This window comes from Sinocyclocheilus grahami, unplaced genomic scaffold (genome assembly GCF_001515645.1).
Source record: "Sinocyclocheilus grahami isolate Dianchi unplaced genomic scaffold, SAMN03320097.WGS_v1.1 scaffold187.1, whole genome shotgun sequence".
NCBI lineage: Eukaryota > Metazoa > Chordata > Actinopteri > Cypriniformes > Cyprinidae > Sinocyclocheilus > Sinocyclocheilus grahami.
The window spans coordinates 500,853-508,664 of NW_015505366.1; positions in this window are offsets into that span (position 1 = coordinate 500,853).

Consider the following 7,812-nt stretch of genomic DNA (forward strand, 5'->3'; position numbering starts at 1 on the left):
GAGTTCACGAAATGTTAAGATACTTAAACAGCCTGCCCTCTAGCGTTAGTTTAAGGTACTGTGCCTTAACTGTAATCGTGCTTGAACTGAAAACGTTTAGAGACTATTCTCCTTTTCAAACGGAGTTTTACTGCAGTTATCACAAGAACACAGCGTCCAATCCCATCAGATTCTATCATCTGTGCACTTAACTGCACAATGTGTGTGTAGCAGGATTTCTTCGCTGCTAGGTACACAAATAAAAATATGAACAACAGGGTTTCTTCGCTGTTGTTATACACATTTCACTTGATCAAGGTTTTAAAAACTCCCACTTACATTTCAATCAGTCTACTTGCTCGCAGTGTTCTTCTGATCAAATCTGCATTAGGCAGTGCATTAGATAGCTACTCTAACGGTTAAACCTAAGGGAGTTAGATCGTCTAGTTAAATGAAATTGGAACTTCACAATGACTTCAATCTAGCGATACTATCAAAATAAGGCCTTTAAAAGATGATTAGAGGAGCATCGCTCAAATCTATCTTTATCGCAACGCAGGAAGCTTTCTTCGTTCCAACAGGCGTTTTTGATAATATTAAAATGTACTGCAAAGAGATTTCTTCGTATTTAGAGAACAATTTTAATATTATAAACTGCAGTATACTTTAATATTTCACAGTGACTAAATGTTTAGACAAATAGAGGCTATTATCATTTAAAAACTGCATTTTGTATTTACTTGCATTATATTTGCGTAATATTAAAATTGGTTTGATGATCTGAATCTTTTAAGTGTGACAAATATGCAAACAATTAAAAAAACAGGAAGGGGGCAAAAACTTTTTCACACCACTGTATGTTGATGATGAAATAATGCTTGTTTGTGTATGCCTTCAGGAAGTATTTGCAGTCCCTTTCATCTTTGGCATGGACTTGCACTCAACATGCATATCAGATGTAATAAAAATAAATAAATAAAACCAAAATATATTCAGGAAGAATATCAAATCTAAGACATGGTTTCTGAAAAGAGCTTGGCCTGCAAGCACACAGGAATGCCCAGAGGAGAGGAAATGAAGTCTTAAGGAGCACAAGCTCTTACACTTCTGTCAAATAGTGGTTTTATTGAAGTTTATTTTCAGAGGCTTTACACAGACCAACATTCCACCATCTGTGGTTGAAAAAACGATGGTGTTCAACATTGCCATGGCTTGGCCAAGCTATCATTTTTATATGCATAATTATTTCCTGAGGCAGCTCATTTTGCACTTCTCTGCTATTTGCTTTTGGCACTTGAGATGAGTTCAAATGAGTGGCAAAGTGTTTATTTTTAGTTTCCCTTTACAATGAATTGGACAGGTTTAGTCCCGGACTTCCATTATATCATTAGATGTATATAGTTTTGACAGAGAACTTAAAAGAATAGTTCACCTAAAAATGAAAACGTGTGAAAACACTTTCAGGCCATCAAAGATGAGTTTGTTTCTTCGTTGAAACAGGTTTGGAGAAATTTACCATTACATCACTTGTTCACCTATGGATAATGTCCAACAGCTGAAAAAAAAACATCAATCATAATCCACAAGTAATCCTCATGACTCAAGTCCATCAATTCATGTTTTGTGAAGCGAAAAGCTGTGTATTTGTAACAAACAAATCCATCAAGACGTTTTTAAATTCAAAATCAGGAGAGAAATATGTCTAGATCAAGCACCGTTTACAAACAGTCCAAAACGATTCTAAACAAATATGTCAGTGGATTTTGATGTGACAGGACAACAGGGTATGAACTTTCATTGTGGGAAACGTGACTGGTATTTTGGCCAGAAGTGATGGTTTCAAGTTAAAATGCATTATTAATGGTTTTGTTTCTTACAAACATAATGTTTTTATCAGCTGTTTGAACTCTCAATCTGGCACCCATTCACTATAGAAGATCCATAGGTGACCAATGATGTAATTCTAAATTTCCCCAAATCTTTTCCGATGAGCAAACAAACTCATTTACATCTTGGATGGCCTGAGGGTAAGTCCATTTTTTACAAATTTTAATTTCTGAGTGAACTATTCTATTAAGAAACTTAATTCTAACACTGATCATTCTTACACAGTGCTTTACACAGTCTCTAACCCCCATTGTTATCATCAATTAAAACACAATCACTAAGCAATAGTGCCGTATCGAATCACAGAACGGATTTCTATTTTTATAGAAGATAAAATTGACAGACATTAAGGGCAGCTTGATATCATTCACATCACCCACAGTACTCTCCTGTCAGAATGAAAGTTATGGTATCAAACAATCACAGTTGCTGGCGTGTAATCAATATGGTTGACACACTAGTACTCCATTCCCATGACACACAGCCTGTGGTGTGTGTGTGCATTTTATGCATGTGCATTTATATATTTTTCTCAAGGGGCTTTGCCCTCTAGCTAAAACTAGCATTGGTTTTATTAATTGGTTTTATCTGATTAACATTGGAAATGCCAATACCTCTAGACCATTTCAAATTTGCATGTGTTGAGGAATGCAATGCATTTTTTAATGTAATTGGTAATAAAGCAAGCGGAAAATTAAAACAATTAAAAGTTATTGATTCCATCACCTTGTAAAACCATGCCTGTTGCGAAACAGAATTGTACAAGTGATTTAATGGGATTGTTTGTTCCGTATCATAGTGTTGGACCTAAATTAATCTTTGGCTTTGCTGATATGGAGAATATTGTATGGACTCGTTCCTGGATGTTGGCTGGTTTATCAGACTCTCACAAATGGAATCTAATCTAGTGTTTCTTAATGCTTCACTCTGTGAGGGGGCCCTCAAGTGTTGATGAGAACCTGATTGTCAGTATGCGTGTCAGCTTCGAAGTCTACACACACACACTCACAGAACTGAGCATTTGTTTCATCACTGCTCTAGTCCTACCTTGACTGATGTGCATCTCTGTTTGGAATACTAGATCTTTCCACCCATTGATGTGTGCTGATGTTATCAGAGTAAATCTCCCAGAGAGAAGAAAACCTCACATCTCCAGAGAGTCAAAAGATATGTAACAATGGTTGCTCTAAACTTTCATTTGGTTCAGAGGAAATGAGCAAAAGTTTTTTTTTTTTTTTTTCAAAATCATGATATCTGTTGAAGTGAAAAGATAGAGAAGTCTATGTAGGCCAGGCCATATTCTGTGTTCAGGACTATGTTAACATGTATGAAATGTATAAAATTAATTACAATTACAGAAACGACAATTAAATAAATAAATATTTTTAAATTGCTTAATATTTTCTAAACTCTAAGTGCAACTGTCACAACTGTTTTATAAGACATCACAACTAAAATGATTTTGAGCCATGATAAATAACTTTACAGTTTTCTTTATTTGCACTGACACATCCTATATTTTAGAATTTTATGATGGCAAGTCCCACAAAAAAAAAAAAACTTGTGATAAGTAGTGATATTGTGCTCATCTGAAAGACACTATTTTCAGTAGCCAATATAGATTACCTTGAATATTTTTGTTATTTTTATTCATGCAAACCATTAGAGACTTATTGTGAGTCATTTATGTTCTTAAACATGTATGTACACCCACTCACCAGCTCAGTCTCTCTCACACACATTCAAGTAAGTGCTGATCAGTTCCTCAGGGTAACAATGGAAAGTAGAGGAGCCTGGAGCGATGACACAAGATAGCTCTGTGCCCATCACTGCCAGAGGGACTGTCATATTGCATTAGTCCGTACCACGAGGACCTGCAATTAGTATGAAACCAGTTAGCTTTAGTTTGCCTTAGTGTGGAAGCTAGCACCTCAATGGGTGTGAAAGACTCTCTAGAGCCAAAGAAATCTCCTAAAACCACAGCTTGGTTAAGCAGATAAGCAAAGTATGATTGGATTCACAAAGGGATTCACTGTCGTTCCATTTGCAAGTGTAATATTTTATACAACAGTTCAATGAGACATTAATATTAACTTATATTTTAAATGGCCACTATTTTTGCTCCAGTTCCAAACAAAGCCACTGCACGTTATGTATGTCTGAGCAACACAGTTGTTGTGTTTTTTTCCTGTATGAATCAGTGTGATTGAATGAATCGGTTGAGGGAAGTATTCAATGACTCACTTATAAAGAGACACTTGTGTTGCATTTGAAATCACATATTGTCTAGTAGGTACTATATTTGTACTATATTTATATATGGCCAAGCATTCAAATAATGCATCTCATAATCTTGTACTGCAATTATCTCTTATAGGCATACTAGAAACTTACCAGCAGGTGTGTTTAGGCAAGTTGGAGCTAAACTCTGCAGGACACCGGCCCTCCAGGACCGAGTTTGGGCACCCCTGCTCTACATCATGCCAGACGACACGTCCCCTTTACCTCGAAGCCATTGACTTTGTAATGATGACAGGCACAACAACCAAGATAAACACACCACCAAGACCCTGCTCTGATAGTATGAAGAAGTGTAAGGAGGTGGTCAACATGTCTGAACAAACCAGAAGCACTTGAGCAAAGTGTTTCAATAAGTGAAGGCTTCACTTAGCATAACCTGATCACCATTTGGGCTCCATGGGAATGACAGGCAGTGATTGGCATCACCCCTGTGGTGCAGACGTTGCTGTTTTAACACTGGATAAGGACAGAGGAGAGGAGCCTTTGTGCTCTTATCTGTGCATACTGCATGTGGAGTCGCCACCTCAGTTTGGGATCAGTCTAGCTGTGTCTCTTAGCTCCTTCTGAGAGCAGACCAGAACAACCCCACACGTTCACATCAGTAACATGTTCACTGCATGGCTCACGCCTGGGCATGCATAGGTCTGAACTGTTTTATACTGCCGCTGACCCTGGAAACAGCATGGTAAGGACTTGAAGAGACCCTAAACACTGATGGTCTGTAAACACTTAGAGGAGCAACTCATTAGTACTTGCGTTTAAAAGCATATAAGAAAAGCTTATAAAAGGCTAGCTGTCTCGCTTTTTACTCCAGTGCATATTTATCCCATCTTCACTAAGCTTTACTTATAGAGCATTTAAAAAAAGCTACAAATTATTCACAAATTGACATTGTATTATCCATATAATTTGTACAAATAAATGTGGAATAATTAAGATTTTTAAAAATGTTTTTAAAGAGTCTCTTATGCTCACCAAGGCATAAGAGACAAAAATACAGTACAAGTACAATACAGTAAAATTAGTAATATTGTAAAATATTTTTACAATTTAAAATAGCTGTTTTTTTATTTTATTATATTTTAAAATGTAACCTATTGTTGTGATGTATATAAAATAGTACTGAAAATAAAAATTGTCAAATATATATATATATTTAAAAAAATTTTGTTGTGATATTTCAATGTTCTTAATTTCCATTCCCACACACAGTCTACACACACCTATATACTCTGTCCATTAAAATAAATTGAGTTAGCCAGGGGAAAATCATTATTATAATGATTGTTATGTAAGAGACTACCAAAAACGAACTGATCCCATTTCAATGTAATTGCCAGACAGAGAGTAAAGTGTTAGCAGCACTGCCAGGTGTGAAGTGTGATAATTATATGTTAGCAAACTGAAGGAACTGGCCCAGGACCAAAGCTCCTTGTACAGGCTTTCAAATGACATTTCAGCATACTCCTTTGGTGGCCTGGAAAGAGCTAGCCACCAAATCAACACACAGAATTTATTTCTAAAATTGAGACACAAAATATGGTAGTCTCCCATTTCTTTGAAAACTATGTGTTATTTGACTGTTTTGTTTGATACAAATTAGCACTAGAAAATCTTGAATTTTCTAAATAGCATCATTTAGCCTGTGACGAAAGGATATGTCATAATTCAGTGATATGTCGGTGTGGAATTTCCCTGTAAAACCCAGGGGCCGTCTGTAAATGAAACTGGCACTGAACTAGTTGTTCAGCTTTCACCTAGTTTCAATCCTCCATCATTCAACTCATGGCAACTGTTTACATTAACAAAATTACTTTAAATTCTCCTCACTTCACTCCGTCTCTTTTAGATTGCCATGTATGATAAAGGGATTAAAGATTATGATTTGTTCTGATTAATATGATGGACAGGACATAGCTGTCTGGGACACATTTAGCCTCTGAGTTTGTTGTAAAGGTTTAATGGGACGTCTATGAGTCTCTTTGAACTTAATGAGCCCCATCAGTCTAAATTTGATGGATGACAGCTACTGTTCTTCAGTAAGTGCTTGCAGTGGTTCTCTTGTATTTCAGTCATTATGTTAAGATAATATAAAATGATCAGTTTTTTTTTTTGAGAAACAAAAACATGGTCTTTTGAGTAAAGATTGCCAGTTGTACAATTTCAAGTAAAATTTCTTTGAATTTTTGTCTTGTTTTCCAGTAAAAACATCTAAGCACTGACAAGATGAATGTACTTGTTTTCATAGAATATATCTTGAATTACATTTATTTCTTTTACCCATTGGAAATTATATATTTTTTTATCTTGTTTTAAAAGTTATATGCTTAAAAAACAGTGGTAACTTGACATGGCATTTTTCTATCAATTTTTAAATGAATACATTTATTTTTAAATCATTATAATAATGTATTAAATATATATATATATATATATATTACTATTTTGTTATATTTTGTCTGTTGTGTAGTTGTATAGAATTTTCCATTTGTAAGTTCAGAATTTTCAACCACTTCCAGCATTCCAGGGAAACAAGTGGAAAAATGGACTGATGATAGCATTGATCCGGTTCCTCCTCGATATCTCACACCACCTACTCTGGACATAAGCCCAAACAGGCCCAACTCCCAAATGATACTTTGCAAACACAACCTGGACTCTCTGAAGAAATCTAATCCCTCTTTTGTCGCCAAGTAGTAAGTGGTAGTTGAAGACAGATCTGACATTTAGCTGGCTCATCACCTTGTGAAGGAGGGACCGCCTGTTCTGATTTCTGCTTTTTTTTAAGACAGATGAGGCCAAAACTGAAATAGTATTTTCTTGTAAAACATACTCAAATAATCTTTAAATGTCTGAGAAATACACAAGATACACTGAAAAAAATAGTGTAGGAATTATTTTCACAAAGAAATTACAATAGTAAATTTCACGAATAATTACAAGGAAACAAGTAGCATTGAATTAAACCTGAAATTTTGAAATAGAACAACATTTAATATTGATATAATAGTATTTTTTTGTAAAACATACATCTTTGTCTCACTAGTTTGAAAAATATTTTTTACAGGATAGCTAGATAGACAGACAGACAGACTTTGGCTTGCTTTGCATATCCCTTAAAGTTGTTCCATGCTAACAGAAATGAGACAATCAATATTTCTCTTCAGGCAGAACATTTTATGGAAATTCAACTCTTCAATCGCTCCTGCTCTTAGCAGATTTAAGAATAATTTGACTCAATCTATTTAAGTGATTTTCAAATTATTTACAATTTCAAGCTATTATTTAATGTGTTACTCTTTAAACATTTTATTAAGTCTACTTTACATGCATCAAGACACTTAGTATTAGGAATCGATTAGGGTTTGTGGAAATAACTCAAAATAAATCCTGAGTGATTAGATCTGATGTTGTTTATTCTAAAATGTCTAACACACCATTTGGGAACAAACTCAAGGTGAAGTCAATAGCACCAATGCTTACAGTCTGTCTTATGACCTTATATCAACCAGTCTAGCCCACCAGGAACACCCAATTTCATTACAAAGACTAAAGACAAAGACTGGGACTCTCAGGGTTGTATTCGGATGGGTACATGGTCTCATTTTGGCACCCTAAATCCTTTACACAGTCCTATTAACAGAG